Source organism: Lactuca virosa, chromosome 1 (genome assembly GCF_052849685.1).
Source record: "Lactuca virosa cultivar CGN04683 chromosome 1, Lactuca_virosa_CGN04683_v6, whole genome shotgun sequence".
In the NCBI taxonomy this organism is placed as follows: Eukaryota; Viridiplantae; Streptophyta; class Magnoliopsida; order Asterales; family Asteraceae; genus Lactuca; species Lactuca virosa.
Window position 1 is genome coordinate 295,365,902 of NC_136426.1, and position 18,796 is coordinate 295,384,697.

General features: G+C 32.7%; 2 long non-coding RNA genes and 1 pseudogene across 7 annotated transcripts; 2 read left to right on the plus strand and 1 right to left on the minus strand.

Annotated features, from left to right (window-relative positions):
• Positions 1-293: 293 nt before the first annotated feature.
• On the minus strand, positions 294-9,325 carry LOC145109731 (uncharacterized). 5 transcript variants are annotated; one of them, XR_013709181.1, is made up of 7 exons: positions 9,133-9,325; positions 5,973-6,296; positions 4,419-4,576; positions 3,965-4,054; positions 3,588-3,648; positions 3,304-3,449; positions 294-929 (listed from the first exon to the last, which is right to left on the minus strand). It is a non-coding gene; the product is annotated as an uncharacterized LOC145109731 (long non-coding RNA). The 5 variants fall into 5 exon arrangements; XR_013709187.1 differs by lacking the exon at positions 294-929 and having other exon boundaries at positions 3,210-3,449; positions 5,973-6,004; positions 6,073-6,129; XR_013709185.1 differs by lacking the exon at positions 294-929 and having other exon boundaries at positions 3,210-3,449; positions 5,973-6,004; positions 6,198-6,296.
• A 1,412-nt stretch (positions 9,326-10,737) lies between these two features.
• On the plus strand, positions 10,738-11,939 carry LOC145130579 (CDP-diacylglycerol--inositol 3-phosphatidyltransferase 1-like; annotated as a pseudogene).
• Positions 11,940-13,039: 1,100 nt separating this feature from the next.
• LOC145167212 (uncharacterized) lies at positions 13,040-18,530 on the plus strand. Of its 2 annotated transcripts, XR_013741005.1 has the most exons (6): positions 13,040-13,405; positions 13,994-14,213; positions 15,854-16,994; positions 17,365-17,603; positions 17,753-17,854; positions 18,120-18,530. It is a non-coding gene; the product is annotated as an uncharacterized LOC145167212 (long non-coding RNA). The 2 variants fall into 2 exon arrangements; XR_013741002.1 differs by lacking the exons at positions 17,365-17,603; positions 17,753-17,854; positions 18,120-18,530 and having other exon boundaries at positions 15,854-17,131.
• Positions 18,531-18,796: the final 266 nt, after the last annotated feature.

Below are 18,796 nucleotides of genomic sequence, written 5' to 3' on the forward strand. Positions count from 1 at the left end.
AAAAAAAACTTTCCTTAATTTTTCCTTGTTGATATAAATACCCATCAATCAAAATTTCACTATACCATTTCCTTGAAGAAATCGATCCAATTACAGATGCAATTGCTGGACCAAGCCATATCCATGTCATTCAAACTCCCAGTAATTGAAAATAAAAAAATGTTTGAAAGTCAACCAAAATAGATTTTGACCAAATTGCCCCTTCTTCCTTAAAATAAAGATTTGACTGTAATTAAGCTCCAAACATTCAAATTTCACTTTAGAGCATTTATTAGAACAGTACCCATTATCAACCAAAGATAAAAGTAACCAACTGATCTTTTTGCCAATTCCTTCACAAATACTAGTAGCATAACTCAAATTGCAATAGCCAAAAGAACACCATGTAGCAGCTAAGAATCCAGCATGGCATGCTTAGCTATAACAAATTTAAAAAAAAAAAACTTAACAGTCCTTATACAAATGCTTTTCACTTTTTTGTTCAATATGGAAACATAACACTATTACCAAAAAAAAAAAAAAAAAAAAAACAAAAAAAAAAAAAAAAAAAAAACATGCAACTAAAATTGCATCATAATAAATTAAAGAAGACAATGTTACCAGGTCAAGAAGTTTTTTGACTGCTGAACTTTAGCACTATATGACTCCTCTATCTCTTCCTGAAAAACCATTGAATTCAGCATTTTAGTATCATTACGATATACAAAAAGTTAAAAAAGGAAATAAGTTGTTGCTTTTGATGTTATTCTGTAACATCCAAAAATTTCAACCAATTTAAACTTTTCAAAAACAACTCATATTCATTAAATCATTACAAAAAGGTTTTCAATTCATTTATTATCAGAGTATTCCCAGAACCATATCATAAAAACATAAACATAAGGAGCGGTACGAGCACGCCTTTGCCTTGCCACGGTCTTCTGAAGTACCTGAAACAATACACTGAACTGTAAGCCCAAAAGCTTAGTGAGTTACCCCCAATATACCAACCACATATACCATACACATATCATATCATATCATAAACAGAACAGCATGCACTGGGTCCACAGCTTTGCAAGCTGGACTACCCCTCGGCCCTCAGTACGAGTCTGGAATACCTACCGGGCCCTCAGCTCGTATCTGGAATGCCATCGAGCCCAGTACGAGTTTGGAATGCCTACCGGGCCCTTAAGTCGTATCTGGAATGCTCCCGAGTCCTCAGTATGAGTCTGGAATGCCTACCAGGCCCTCAGCTCATATCTGGAATACTCTCGGGTTTGTTGGCTACCGCACAGAGCAGTACAACCTCAACCCATCCCACATAACATGTCGACATGTAACAGATAAATGCACATACAGATAATCAATCATTATCACAGGTAGTCCTACAGATCTACCCGACTAGCATATCAACTGGCATACATCACTAACTCAAACTCAACATATCAATAACTACTAGGATATCAAATCCAATGGGCCGGCCTTGGTGCTTTAGACCCCTTAGTATAGTGATGATAACTCACCTGCAACTGCCGGCTGAAGAAATAAGATCACGCTGCTCCAACCACCGACACGAACTCCACCACTGGTCAATACCAAATAACTGAACTCAATAAATACCAATAATTACCAAAATACCCATGGAAGTCAACTGGTCAACTCTTGGTCAAAGTCAAAGTCCTCAGTCAAAGTCAACCTTCCTGGTTGACCCTACTCGCCGAGTCAACCCGTTGACTCGTCGAGTTCCTTTACTCAGGAATTCCCTTATCACGACTCAACTCGTCGAGTCGCCCCAAGACTCGTCGAGTTCATCAATCTCTGAGTTCCATCCTGCTCAACTCACCGAGTCGTCCCTCGACTCACCGATTCACGGCTCAACCAGAAACGGTTAGGGTTCCACGACCAGACTCGCCGAGTCCAAGAACAAACTCGCCGAGTCCAAGAACAGACTCGCCGAGTTGTTCTTCCAACTCGCCGAGTCCATGAACATATTCATACAACTCGTCGAGTACACCCATGTGACTCGCCGAGTCTCTTCAGTTCTCATTCCATATAGAGGCTTTTCAAGCCATGCAGGGACTCCAATCCATAGATCTGGACTACTGGGGCTAGATTCACACGTAAAGTTTCCAACTTTACGTGTAGTTTCCAACTTTACGTGTATGCAAGGCTCAACAAGCTCCAAACAACTTATAAGAGGGTTTTGGGACAAAGATACTCTCAATCAAGCCCCAAGGCTGATGCTTTATGCTTTCATGGCTCACAACTAACCTAGATCTGAAGTTGCAACCTCAGATCTACCCTCTAAACCCGAAATAGATCTCAAACAAGCTAAGAAATCCCAAATCAGCCACCATTCATGAACCAATAATGAAATAGCTTAAGGAGGAGGTTCCTTACCCTTGTAATGTGCCCAAACAGAAGTAGATTCCAGATCTACCCAAGCCCCTTGATGATGGTCTCCAAATCCCCAAGCTTCTTACACCAAATTTCTCTTCCAAGCTCTAATTCTTCATCAATGGAGTCACACACACGAGATAAGGGTTTCTGGATCTCAAATGGGTAGCAAGAGGCTGAAGGAGGGTTATAGTGTGCTTTATATAGGGCACAATCCCCGGATTAGGGTTTTCTCCCTTCAGCACCAACTCGCCGAGTCCAACCGCCGACTCGCTGAGTTGGTCACTTAACACGTGACCAGAACCGCGACTCGACTCACCGAGTCTATCCATCGACTCGCCTAGTCGACCTTCCTTATTTACACTAAGAACCCTGAACTTGCACTTCTGAACTCGGGGTGTTACATATTCATAACCTTGCAAGATTTATCTAAGGCTGCAATAATTATTCCATACTGCCTTTAATCAATCCAAAAAATATTTAAATAGTCTGCTAATTCATAACTTTTGAGCATTATCTGAACCAACTCCTTGATGAAAGGACTTGTAAAGTGTCTTATACATGAAGACATCAAATCCATGTTTTCAAATTCATTCATAAGCTTCAAAAGATATGAAAATAAACCATGTGCAAGAGACAAAATGAGTAACAAATGATAAAACTCAAATTTAACTCAACCAATCAAACTATAATCAAAATACGACCAATTTGAACCATTAGAACATGAAATCAGTTTAAATTATGAAAATCTATCTATCCTATGGAATTAGGATAAAATGTGTTCTTATTCAAGAAGAAAAATAACATAAAATAGATTGAGTTTATTTTTAACAAACAACAATGATATGGAAAGCCAAAAAAGCATGAAAATGAAAACAACATAAAGAGATTTAAAAATAAGAAAAGGTAGAGAAAGTAACTTACACATCTAGTGTGTAATAATCGCAATAAAACCCAATACTCATGAGATCCAACATAACAGAAATAATCAACTCCTTCCCCTCCAAGCTGTCCAATCAGCTTCGGTATAGGGTGTTGAATTGTCTTAGCGAAACCAAATAAATAGACACCTGAGTTACATGCTTAAAATCCATTCTTAGTGTTTGATATGATGGAATTGGATAAAAGGAATGGAATGAGTGATTCCATCAAAATTTAAAAAAAAAACTGTTTGTTTTGTCTGGTGGCAACAAAGACTAACCTCTTACCTTGTTGTTGCTCTTATGCTAGGTTTAACTCAATTTCATTAGCCCATGTTCAATGAATAATCTGAAAACAGAGTTACTACATTTGTATCATTTATAACTCAAGACATCTTCTGAATAAATCATTTATATATAAAGAATTGCATAATGAGAACTTCACTACATAAGCCATTAACACAAAAAATGATAAATCATGTTTAACACTGCATAAGACAATAAAAGAAATTACTTTTCTGACAAATCAGCGAAGCAAAAAGAAATACCAAAGAGGCTTACTCAAAAAAATGTTGTTTCATTTACATTTGTGACAAACCAATAATGCAAGAAAAAAAATATAAAAATGCAGTGTGACAAACCTGGAGTAAAAAAATTTAACTTACATTCATGCACACTATGTGTTTGCTAAAGTTCTTGACCAAGTAATCAACTTCATGAAGAACGGTAAGTAACCCCCCAACATTTTCAAATGCCTATCATATCCAGAAACAAAAAATTAGCATTTTATCACCACCAACAACATAATCACATTTTAATACCTAGAATCAGAGAGATGTAAGAAGTTAAAATGCAAAAAAAATTCAAGTAAACAATAATACATATAACCAAAAAATGCAAGTAATGTAATATATATCCTATTGTGAAACTCAATGTTGTATTGGGTGGTGTAACTTGGTTAGAACCTGACCTAATCAATTAAATAAAGAGATTAAATAACAAAATGAGGATGTGAGGCAAAATAAGCTTGCATATAGAAACTTCTTGAAGTATTTCCTTGAAGCAATATCTTTAATGATTGCTAGAGATAGATAGATAGCAGTAGTATAGAGTGCGTACCTTCTTTTGTCAACTTTCTCCATAGCCTTAGCAATAAGTTCACCAGTATCCCTTTCTCTATTTGTTGATATTCTCACAACCTTTTTATTAGGTCATATAAAAAATGGCACCAATAAAATAGTTAGTAGGTTGGGTGACAGAACTATAGCTCCAATATCCTGCGATGAAATTAAAAAAAAAACATAATGAATAAGTGAAACAACAAACTAAAGGAATAAGCTACTATCTACTGTAACAAACAACTACAAGGACATAAAAAGTGTTAAAGGTGTAAGTTGTAAGAGAAAATTTTCAAATATATTACATTTTAAATTATAACAAACAACAATGATATGGAAAGTCAACAAAGCATGAAAATAAAAACAACATAAAAAGATTTAATAATAAAAAAAGGTAGAGAAAGTAAATTACTTCAAAAGTAAAATAATTGGAACTGAATTGCTTTTTTAAAATGTGTTATTTTGAAAAAACAATAAAAAATAATATAATATAATACATCTTTTTTTAAAAACAACATGCTTTCATTAAGAGGTTTGAAAGAAATCACTTAATGGTCAAATATTGTTAGGTAAATGATGTATAAGAAAGAAAATCATAGAAATGAAAATTTTGAAATTATAAATAAATAAATAAATAAATAAATAAATAAATAAAACCCTTAGAACTTGAAGAGGCAGCAAATACTAATCTCTTAATTTGTTGTTGCTCTTATGCTAAAGTAGATAACACAAAGACATCCCATTCATGAATGAGTTAAAAGAATAGAAGACATATCAGAGCTACGTTTATAACCATGATCAGTTAATTATAAAAAATTAGTATAAATACATTTGATGCATGTTTTCCTGTGACAAACATCAAGGCAAAATGGTAATAGAAAAAGGTTAAATTGTCATAATTTTCAATAGTTGAATCAAGACAAATTAGGATGCTATAAAGAGTGTTTTGATGCCAATTTCACCTGTTTTTTTTTTTCGAGAATTTAGCCTGGTAGCAGGAATTGGAGTGTAAAAAGTATAAAAGGGCATTTTTGGTATAATAATGATTGTTTACTAAAAAATACAGGTGAATAAGGTTTGGAATCGTTTGCTCATCATTTATAAAAGCTTAAAAGTTTGTACTCTTGTAATATTTAATTTCAAAAATCAATTTCATTAGCCATTAACACAAAAAAATGATAAATCATGTTTAAAACTCATAAAATTCGAAATGGGTATGTTATTCTTAACTTCACATTGTTGTATTTTTATGCATTACATAAGTCTCAAAAGCAACTAAACTCATTAAATGATTAAAAAACCAAGCAATAATCAATTTTTTACCAGAAAAGTATTTGATTAGACAATGTCTAGATGTAAAGAACAAATGGATTTAGGGTTTAACAAATAATCTAAGAAAAAAGTGACAGTAAATAGTATCAAGAAACATGAGCTACAATTGTACAAACCTGGAAGGTACCATCCCCTAAAACTTTTAGTTCTTTTAGTTCAACTAATCATAGAGCTTCAATCTAAAAATAAATGACCTGATAAACAATGAAAGAAGATAAATGACCTGATAAACAATGAAAGAAGCATCCTTTTGACCTGATAAACAAATATCAATAAGACAATAAGTAAAAATTTAATGTAATCAAGAGTAGAAGATAAATGACCTGATAAACAATGAAAGAAGATAAATGAATAAACAATGAAAGAAGCATCCTTTTGACCTCATAAACAAATATCAATAAGACAATAAGTAAAAAGTTAATGTAATCAAGAGTAGAAGATAAATGACCTGATAAACAATGAAAGAAGCATCCTTTTGATCCATATACTCGATACTTGTAATTATCAAATGTCAATATATTAGGAGGAACACCCAAATATATTTTCCCTACTTAAAAACAACTTGATTAACAAAGATATGCACTCAATGAATCAACTGTAGATAACGATAACAAATTGGAAGATTAAGTAAATTCGATTTAATATGTTCTCCAATAGTAATAGTTTAGAAACTCAAACGTTTGAAGAGTAATAGTTTAGATTTCATTAGCCCTTGTTCAATGAGTAATCCGAAAAAAGAGTTTGAACATGTTAGGAATCGGACCGGGTACACGCAGCGGAAACACACTATCACACACTCACAAACGAAACGAGAAAATAAAGCAAGAAGAACACAAGAATATTACGTGGTTTGGATTCAGTACAAATCCTACATCCACGGGCCGCAACTAGAGATTTTATTATTGCTAGAAGATTACAGTACAAGTTGGTACATCTACAAATGAATGATGAATGTTCTATTTATAGGCAAAGAGCCGATGCTTAAGGAAATAAAGAATGGATGCATTCCTTTGCTTTTCCTCCAAATGAGGTGTTCCACATTCCTTTGTCTGCCACTTGCTTTTCCCTTTTTATTGCTTTGTGAGTTGGAAAAGACACCAACTACCCAACAATCTCCCACTTGGGGCTTTGAACAACTCAGGCTTTTTCTACCATCCAACTCTAGCAACATTCCTCAGTCACTTCAGTAATCTCTAAACCAGACAAGTCTTCCAATCTTCCTGTTCCCAAGAACAAGCTAAACTTAGTCTCATTTCTCTAGTTGCAGCCGCCCCTCATCATCAAGTACAAGAAGAGCTAGTTGAAGCTCCCACTAGCTCCAACTCAGTCGTGGCTAATCCCGCCACCGACTCATCCTCTGTCTCAACCGGTTTGGACACTCCACCGGATCCAGAGATACACCGAGGACCACTAACACTCTCCAAACTTAGCAAACTTCCAACAGGAGAGAATTTTTCAGTCTTAGTCTTCAAAACCCAACGGCTCTTTGTAACTGTACCCGGAACACGCCCCGTGCTCCCACTGTCACAGAATCTCCTGACTGGTTTAGACTTTCCGACTCGTTCAGCTAACATCCCATTGGCTCCAGAATTCATGTTTGCAAAATGAACTCTCTTAGCCGTAGATTTAGCGAACCAGATTTTGTCTTGCTTAACAGGGACGGTCATACTTCCCTCAGCAGGTACCTCAACCATATACAATGACCCACACTTTATACCATGAGCAATCACCGAATTACCATTGACCACCCTCCATTTACCACCACCAAACCTTACTTCCAGTCCTTGTTTATCCAGCTGACCAACAGAAATCAATTTCTTTTTCAGCTCCGGAATCACCCTGACATTCTTCAGGTTCCATGTAGTTCCCAATGAAGTAACCAGATCAATATCTCCTATGCCCGTTACTTGAAGCATCTCGTCATTTGCCAACCGTACCTTCCCAAAATCTCCTTCTTTTAGATTCACCATCGTTTCCCCGTTGTCCATGGCGTGAAACGAAGCCCCTGAATCCATGACCCAAGAGTCTACAGAACTTTCCATACTGAGTAACAATGCATCATCCCCAGAAAAATTCTCAGCATCAGCAATGTTCAATTCTTTCTTTGGACATTGACTCTTAACATGTCCCACTTCTTGACAGTTCCAGCATTTCACATTCTTCAAAGTTCTAGAAGAACTTTTTCCCCGACTCCCACTGCTCCCACTATTCCTGCTATTCCCTCTACCTCTTCCGACATTTAATAAATCAGAAGAGGAAGATCCACCTTGATTCTTGCGTCTGATATCCTCGCCTAGAACCAAATCTCTAACCCCTTCAAAAGTCATACCACTAGTCCCCACGGAACTCGTAACAGCAGTAACTGTTCCGGACCAACTATCAGGTAGAGAAGCTAGTAGCAGCGAAGCTTGAGTCTCATTATCAAATTTAATTCCCACAGATGATAATCTGGACAGAATTGAATTTAGATTGTTAATGTGAACCGTAACTGAGCCTTCCTCATTCATCCTTGTAGTGAACAGCTCCTTCATCAAGAACACCTTGTTAGCCGCCGATGGTTTCTCATACATATTTGACAGAGCCTCCATCATACCACGCGCCGTGGTTTCATTCATGATGTTGAAAGCAACGCTCTTCGTCAACGACAATGTAATAACCGCCTTGGCTTTCTTGTCCTTTGAGTTCCACGCATCTTCAGCAGCTTTTTCCATTTTCTCCGGTTTGTCTCCGAGTACCACGTCCAAGTCTTTCTGACATAGCAATGCTTCTAATTACATTTTCCACCAGCTAAAATCAGAACCATTGAACCTTTCGATTATAACCTTGTCTTCAGCCATTACGGCAAACAAAAAAAATAAGGTACACTCGTGTGTGACAGAAAAACGATCGTACCCTCCAAAACCTCGCTAACCAGGCTCTGATACCAGTTGTTAGGAATCGGACCGGGTACACGCAGCGGAAACACACTATCACACACTCACAAACGAAACGAGAAAATAAAGCAAGAAGAACACAAGAATATTACGTGGTTTGGATTCGGTACAAATCCTACATCCACGGGCCGCAACTAGAGATTTTATTATTGCTAGAAGATTACAGTACAAGTTGGTACATCTACAAATGAATGATGAATGTTCTATTTATAGGCAAAGAGCCGATGCTTAAGGAAATAAAGAATGGATGCATTCCTTTGCTTTTCCTCCAAATGAGGTGTTCCACATTCCTTTGTCTGCCACTTGCTTTTCCCTTTTTATTGCTTTGTGAGTTGGAAAAGACACCAACTACCCAACAGAACAAACCCTAACGAAAAAATCTATCGATTTGAAATGAACCCTAACTTAAATTTACATTGTACAAAATTAATAAAGCATCACGATTGTTACCTGTACCATCAGTAGCAAGAGCGATTGTTCATTTGACCGATGAAAAGTTGATGAAGAAGGCAGATCAAGATAAGAGATTTAAGGCATAATATGAGGATGTAGACAGAAATAAAAGACAGAAGGATCGTCGTGGGGTTCGCTGTGATAGAACGCGTGACCTGTGTCATGTGGCGATTATAGAGGCGAATTAGGATTACGTTTTCTGGCATCGATTGAAGTAGAAGGGAATAGTTTTTTATCTTTAGGTTACGATTGGAAGAGAGAGAGAGAGAGAGAGAGAGAGAGAGAGAGAGAGAGAGAGAGAGAGGATAACGAAGGAAGGAAGACAAAAGTAGGATACAGTGTTTGATTAATACCTTAGTCAGTCAAAGATGATGTCAGCAAATAATTTAAGGGTGGAAAATTTAAGATTAAAATGCAATCAATGACCTTGATTTCTTCAATTTAGAATTAAAGGTTATCTTTTAATAATATTTAGAGATTATTATTATCATCAGCTTGCATCATGTCCTTCTTATAGGGATTCACTTAATGTTCTTGAGGTAGATATACAGTTTGCTAATATAATGTATTTCCTTTTCACTCTCGGTTCCTTCTGCGTATCCTTTTGTAGCTTTATCTGGATTTGGGTTCTTTAATGGATTTTCAAATGGAATGTGAATATGTGGTGGTGTTTTTTACGTATTGTTTTATAGGTGAAATTCTGTCAAAGAATTTGCTGATTTGGTGTTTATGTGAATTGATTGTGTATGAAAAAAAAGAACGTGAATCCTTGGGTTCCAAGGTCGATATTTTTCAAAATTTTTAGTGAATTTCCCAATTGTTGAAACTATAGCGAATTTTATTGTGGGTGTTTAATTTTTAGCGGCTTATGTTAATTTTGCGATTACAAAGTAGTTTGTTTGACTTTATATGCTAGTCTAACTTTTTCCTAATGAACAAACTTTTATTATTTCATGAGTAATTTGCACAGATTACCTATGTGGTTTGTGATAATTTATGTGTTTGGTTTCTAACATTTTTTTTTAAATCAGACGGTCCCTACATTATGTTTTGTTGCATCGTTAGTCCCTAGCCGAAGTAAAATTATTATTTTACCCTTACCAATGTCATTTTACTTTATTTATTATTTATAATATTAAAGATAATCTCTCTCTCTCTCTCTCTCTCTCTCTCTCTAAACAAGGAACAATTGCATATTGTCTTTTACCTTATCAATTCTATGATTTTCAATGATGTGAATTTGCAATAGTAAGAGGAATGTACGAAAAATCTTAAGCTTCATTTATTCTTCTATATATATATATGAAAACTCAATAAAATTTATATTGCCCTTGAATCTTGAATCTTGATACATTGTTCAATAGATGTTTATAGATGAATATTGATGGTTTTACTTTGTTGCAGTTTGGGTTTTTGGTTCCACCTCAGCAAGGGCAATTTCGTCCACTAGGACAAGGCATGCCTCCTGGTCGAAGTCAGTCGGCATAGTTTTCTCAGCCACAGTAGCAAATGTCTCCATGGCCAAGGCCCATGCCCAGTCAGCATGCCCATGCCACATCCTCATTTATAGCACCATCAATGCCTTATATGCTGCAGCCAAATATGACTTCTACATCTTCTTCACAGAACTCTGCAACTACAAACACTCATGTGCCTGGTTTAACTGGTCCTGGATTACCATTATCTTCTTCATTTACTGTAAGACCTGTGTACCCTTTCGGTTAAATGCAAGAAATAACAAGCTACTACAGAAAAGTGTTCTCTTAAATGCAAAGAAGTATAATTGTTATCCATGAATTTAATCTATTACTACTTTTGTACTTTTTATTTGTACTGTTTGTCATAACATCCATGTTTTGTGAATCAGAAGCTTGCAAATCATTCTAGACAATGCTATCTTTTTATTATTTCTAGCCGTTTTAAGGATTTTCATACTCTCGATTTAATTTGTCATTTGCTATGACACCCTTGTAGTTTTAACATTTGGAGCAGTTCTGGATATTGCACATATATGTGATATAACAAGTTCTTGTTGAAGTCTTCACATTTTTTATTTTTTTTTATCTATCCCCCTAATCCCTCTTGATGCTCTTTAACTCTAATCCAAATTAATAACAATAATTTGGCATCTCTCAGGATAAGTACTACATGTCTTCTGGTTATTCTCTCTCAACTCTACAGGTTTTAATTTTTACCTTTAATTACTTCTATATTTGAACTTCCATGCATAGATGATAAATCTAACATCCTTGCTTGTTAACTTTCCAGGCCTAGCTTTGTTTTCTTGTCTTTGCTTGCTTTGGATATTGCCAGCCACTGGTTGTAAATGTACATGTATTTACAAAAATACCTTTTCATCTACTTTCTGTCTTTTGAGTTGTGATTGTGAGCTTATGGGAGCCTTTTTGAATATTGCAGCACTTTCTTGGTTGGAAAAAATAATCATAAAAATGTGAAAGACAACACCAGTTGGTTATTTTTATTTTTTTTACACATTTATTGTTCAATACAAAGTATACTAGAGTTATGAAGTGAAGTTTTTGATCTTGATCCTGCAGGTTCTTTACATAACTTTGTTTCTTCTTGCAAAGGAGTCGGAAAAGATCCAATGTAAGCCTGAATCTATATGGTGCCTTTTTTTTTGGTTACATTTTTACAGATGTGATTTTTTTATGAAAATGTAGGTTTTGCTTGGTGTTGCATGACAAAGTTTGATAAATTATACGTTACTTGCTTTTCTTCTATTTAGATGGGCAACTAAGCATTTAGTCAATATTATACATGTATCAATATCATCTTCATGATATAACTTTATCTTCTTTATCAAGTCGTCTAGAGTTTGTGCTTCATTTTCCTTATGGGTCTTGTGTGTATAGTAGTTAAAGATCTTTAACCTTTTTTTTAAATGAACGGAATTTAATTCCAGGTTTGTTTTGGTTGCCAAATGGTTGGAATTCAGTTCCCTCGGAATCCTTTAAATTTCAGGATGGATTTCACTGCTTGTAAGGCAAGGCGGAAGGAATTCAATTCAAGTCTTCTTTTTTCATTAAAGAGCAAGATACTTTCATCAAATAATAAAAATAAGATATTCATTTATATATAGTTACAACAAACAATAAATTCATATATATATATATATATATATATATATATATATATATATATATATATATATATATAGCGTTGGGTTCATGTGAGCAAGCTTAATTTTGTAAGACCGTGAGACGCAATTCTAGCCACTCATTTAGTAGATAAAACAAAAACATTTTTAAAATGCAAAATAATTGAAAATTTTCGAATTTTTTTTTCCAATATTATTTTTGAAATATATATTTTCCAAAAAAAATAAAAAAAATACCAAAAAAATAAAAAATAAAATAAAATAAAAATACATTTTTTACATATTCTAGTAGAATATTAGAATATTCTACATATCTGACAAATATTCTAACATTCTAAAAATCATATTAGAATATGTACAGTGTAATATTCTATTAGAATACTTCACGTATTTTTCAAAAAAAAAAAAACGGGATTTTTTTTTTATTTTTTTAGGTAATTCAAGTTCCGAAAATTATAATTAAAAAAGACTTTTTGGATTTTTCCTTTTATTTTGCATTTTAAAATTATTTTTAGACTTGGTCTCACGATCTCAAAAAATTAGCATGGTCTCAAATGAACCTGAACCTATATATATATATATATATATATATATATATATATATGTAATGGTTCAAATGAGAACAAAAAAATATTAAGAACTTAAGAACCTTTAATTTTAGCTTATAATTAAATTAAATACTTTCTTTTGTCTATTAATTACTAAAAAACCGAATGGCATGATTGTAAATAACCAAAAATCACAACCTAGATGACAAACAAATATTCATAACTTTAAAATAGATCTAAAAAAAATCTGATTAATTCTTTCATGTTTTTCAAAAACCATCAACATCTCACTTGCTTCCGTCCTCCCGGCAACCTCATTCCACCGTCGATTTCCACCCTACCACCGACTCACCGGAATCCAAGTCGGCACCGATGTTGCCATCCAAAGTTGTGATTTCTGCTCTAGATCCACAACTATTGTCCCACCCACCCTAATAATCGACATTTATTCTTCACACCAACCATTCATCTCGTTCTCTTCCCTCTGTGTTTTTCTCCCCTGTGCGTAGTTTGCATCGGTCATCCGTCTCCAGCCGATCTCCAAGACCATCGCTGCCACTGCCAGCGTCGACAACCGATTCCGACAGCCCGTTCCGATCCGGTATGTTTCGAACTATTCATCATAAGCATTGTGGCTTCAGTGTTCCATAAGCATTGTGGCTTCAGTGTTCTGGTTTTCTCCCTTATGTGTTCCGATTTGCTCCCCTATGTGTTCCGATTTTGGATTTTTTCTTGTTCATCAATAAGCATAGCCGGAAATCCAACTGTTACTTCAATCAATTTTCACAGCTCATTTATATACATCGATTTCACAATTGTGTTTACATAAGTCTATTGTTCTGCTGAAAAATTGATGTGTTCATGAAAATTTGATGAAATTTGTTTAGAAGTTAAATTAACAGGTGGATTTTTTTCTGTAAATTGATGAACTGTAACAGGTGATTTTTTCTGTGAAAAAATGTTTTTACTCCTTCCTTTGACTGATACATGTTAACTTCAATTTTATGGTTTGATGTTTTCATGAAAAAATTATGAAATTGGTGGAATCAGTTTAGAAATTGAATGAATTGTTGTAAAATCACATATAATAGTTGGTTTAACTGTGAAATCACTTATAATAGTTAGATTTTTTTTTTTCTGGTTTACAGTTTTATTTGTGTGTGAATTTGTTACTTTGGTTTGATGTTAGGTATTTCAATAGTTTATATCAATGTTGTCTACGATGACTTGAAAATGGCGGTGATATTATAACTACAAAAGGAAGATGAAGGTCAGATGTGTATGGAGAGAACGAGAAGCAACAGTCGTTGAAGTTTAGGTTGTGATTTTCACCTCCACAAACGCCTGCAAAAGCTTCTCCGATGAACTTATCCGATTATGTTATATGGAGATGCTGAAACAATTGCAAGGTACATATCTCGTATGAAAGGTTTTAATTTTTCTCTTTTACCTGAATATGAGTTTTGTCGTTTGCTTGGCCTGCTTGCTAGCTGTCTTACAACTTTTTTTTACATTTATTGAGATAGACTAACTATTAGCTTCCATGTAGCAATATAGGTCCTTTTTTATTTATTTATTCAAACGTATTTATTTGATGGAACAATTAATAAAATTTAACCAAGTCCTAAGAGTATTATCGTAATGCACTTTATGCTTTACACATCTCAAAGTTTAATTAGTTTTACAATAACAGTTGATTGCACATAAACAGTTATTTATTATGTCTAATCAATTTTAAAGTTAATAAACAAAAAATGATTTATTTGTACCATATATGTGTCAATTTAATTTTTTTCAACATGAAGTTTCAAACAATAAACTTTATTAAGAAAATATTTGGGCCTTAATGAATATTTAATAAATAAATTAATTAAACAATGGTTAGTATAATATTAGAGAGATACAGTAATAATAATGAGTTAATATCAATTGTTATTTGTTTTTCAATCAACTAATTGAAAAAAATATTTTATATGTTTTGGTATTTAAATATGGTGTATTGGCCGCTATATTAAGTTGTATTAAACTGTGAATATCTATTTTTAATTGTGAATATTGTTCTAAGCTGTGATTTTAAACTTTAAATATTATTTTAACTTGTGATTTTATATATAAAATTAATTATGATATAATGAAGAGCAAAAGATAATTTAGATAAAACATACAATAATGTCATCTTGAAATTTGATTGTGATACAACTCAAAGTTGTTTGTTAAACTATATTATTTATTAATTATTATTTATTATATTATATTAAGTTGTATATTGAACTAAGAATTAATGTATGAATGCTTGTATTAAATATCCAAATATGATTTTTTTGTTCCAAATATGGTTTTTGGCGCTTGCTAGAGTGTATTAAATTATGAATCCAAGTTTCTTTTCTTATTTGTTATAATATTTTAATAGAATTGTTGCTCATAATTTAGGTTTTTTAATTGTTATGTTGTGAATTGTATTTATAATATGTCATTTTGTAGATGTTTTCTCTAATAATATGAATTTAGTTTTTTTTTTAAGTTGTGAATTGTGATGTTTTATTGTTTCATAAACTATTTAGTTATGTTAATGTTATTTTTACTATTATTAATAAAAAAGTATAAGTTTTATTATGTGAATACATGACTTTTTTTATTAATTTTAATCTAAGAATATATTATTTTTATAAGTTTTAAGTTGTTTTTTAAAATCGATCTGAATATTTTTTATAGAGCATACAACGTGTTTGATTAAATTGTGAATAAGAGTCCTGAAATGCTTTATTAAACTGTGAATTCTAATTTTTTTTATCCTAATTTGAATTTTATACCTATAAAATAGTTATGAATGTAGTGTATTAAACTGTGAATATGTGTTTTTATGTATTAATTTGTGAATATGTAAGTTAAGTTGTGAATGTGTTTTTTTATACACTAAGTTGTGAATTAGAGTCTGAAATATTGAATTAAGTTGTGAATTAGTGTCTGAAATATTAAATTAAGTTGTGAATTAGTGTCTGAAATAATGAATTAAACTGTGATTTTTTTTAACCCTTATCTGATTTTTTAGAGAATGGTGTTGGCGGTGTTGACATTGTTGCTTTGTGGTGACGATGGTTGATGGCAACGTATGGTAGTTGGCAGTGTTAATGGTGGTGATGGTGGTAGAGTAATGACATGTTCTATTTTTCACTCATCTTCTTCACTGATTTCAGATAAGTTATCATCTTTTATGATTCACGTATATATTTTTATTTTGATGTTTGCTTATGAAGTATAAGATAAATTATGTATGTATTAAAATATAAATGAGTTTTTTATACACTGAAATATAAAATTATACTTGTAAATAAGTTGTGAATGTATTGTATTAAACTGTGAATTTGTTGTGTTAAACTGTGAATTTGTTGTGTTAAACTGTAAATTTGTTCACAGCTTAGTATAATAAATTCACAATTTAATAGATAAAAATGCCTCTAGATATGAACGTATAACTGTTAGTATTAAGTTATAAAAAAAATATAGTTGTGCATATATATTTTTTGTGTATTAAACTATGAATTATTGTATTAAGCTGTGAATTTTTATGTATTAAATTGTGAAATGATTGTATTAAGCTGTGGATTGGCTGTATTAAGATTTGAAATTTTTATGACTTTTGTTTTTGCTTCTGAAATATGAGAAGAAAAAATCATTATACATATATATGATTTTCTCTAATTTTAACAAAATTATATAAAATTTAATTTGTGAATATTATGTAAATTAAATTTTGAAAAAACACCAACCTCTAGATCTAAATGTATAAATTTATGTTTTAAGTTAAGAATATGACATTTTTATGTATTAAAGTTTTAATTTTTTATATTAAGATTTAAATTATATATATATTAAACGATAATTAAGTATATTAAATTGTGAATTGATTGTATGTTGCTATGATTTTTTTTATATAATTTTTGTATTAAAATATGAATGGTTTATGTAAAAAAAATTGTATTAATTTCTTGTGAAAATATTTATTGTAATGTTGTATAAGTAAGAATGCCTTAGTTTTCATAATAATTTTGCATTAAATTCAAAATGAATGAATTAATCAGTTTATTAAACTATGAATATATTATTTAACATGTCATTGTCTGACTTTATATACAGATCTCATTTTGAAGAAAAAATTGTTGCAAGGTGGTTAGTGGCGGCATGTGGTGGTGGTAAAGTTTGAGTTTGATTTCTATGAATTTGAGAATTAATATAAAATAAGTTCTGTTAAGTTGTGAATTTTGTGTATTAAACTGTAAATGGAGTGTATAAAGTTGTATTTTATAAAAGTTTTGTGTTAAAATATAAATGAATGCAAGCACGAAAATATTAGACTAAAAAAATTTATGATTTTGCCATTTTCTTACCAAAACGACAAAAATCAGGATTTTAACACACTTGATAATATTCACTATATATTTAGTTATTATAAATACTATTGACGACGGTGAGTCTAACCGTCGTCCTCAAAATCTCAGCCCTTAAAACTCTACGTTCTTTCAATTTCGTCCGCATAAACTCCAATTTAGCGGTTTCTTGCAGTTCATCTTCCTGGTTCTTCTCCGCACGATTCCGTCTGTACCCACGTTGTAGAGAAGTGGTTGTTGTTTCCTCAAGAACCAGTTGATTTGGAAACTGCATTCAAGTGTAGCACGCATCCGACTTTTACCGTTAATGGGAAATTGGTTTTAATCGATAACTGCACCGCACGATTCCATGGTTGCTAGAAATCAGGTGGCTCTGAATAGCCGTCTTGGCTATATAAAGAGTTGAATTTGAAGGTAATTGCTACAATGAGAGTTGTCGATTGACAATTGTTGGAATACATAGTTGCTTCTGTTGCTCCAATGTCTTCTGAATCGTCTGTTCATTTGTTTATTCGATTTCCATTGTTTCTATGTCATTGCATTTTTTTTGTTTCAATTGGTAGAACATTGAAGTTGTTGCTGAAAAAATGTATCCCCCGAAAGATCTATCAAAATCAACAGTTGATGCTAATGATTCCAATTCCTCTGACATACCTTCAGCTGAGGTAAACATTCAATTGTTTAATTGATTTCCGTTGTTTGTATTTCATTGGAATTGTTTGTTTAAATTGGTAAAAGTAATTTATTCCATACATTTATGTTTTGCAATTCGTTTGTGTCACACCCCAAAACCAAGAACGGCAGAAACGTTCTGGGGCGGATGACGTCATGTACAGTATCACAACAATAAAAAGTAGTAAACAAGCAACAACATCATCCATTGCATTAATAATATAATTTTAATACAAGTGTTCTGACAAATTATGATAGACACCAAAGTATAATCAAAATGAAAGATGAGTCTTGAACGAGCTCCATCTTCTCTAAATCTTGCATCGGTACCTGTCTATTGATGACCTGAGGATACAAGTATTTTGAAAGCGAGTATCAGCTTTAAAGCTGGTGAGATCATAAGTATTTTAGTGTCTTAATTTATATGTAATAAATTTTTTGTATATGAACTGTAAGTATTGAAAATGTATATGAACTGTAAGTATAAAAATGTTTGTAAAACAACTGTAAACGTTTGAAAAACCCTAGAAATCCCTATGATTCCTACTATTATAAATGAGAGTCTTCTACCAAGACCTAACTGCTCTGAATGTAGCCTTCTACCAAGACCTAACTGCTCTGAATGTAGTCTTCTACCAAGACCCGACTGTTCTGAATGTTCGTTTCTTGTAAAAGTGTGTGATTTTCCCAAGTGTAACTATCATTAACAAAATATAGTTTTTACCTTTAATGTTTAAGTGAAAAGATCACTAAATATATGTAAAGGGGAAATTAATGTAGTACTGTAATGTAGTGCTATAAGAACTACTGCTGTACTAACTACCTTAAACCGGATTTATATTAAGGCATCATGTGATTAATTGTACCATACTATCGACTGGGTAACAACGACAAATGTAGGTCGTAAAAAGGTATGACGTTTGGCACCCGCAGAC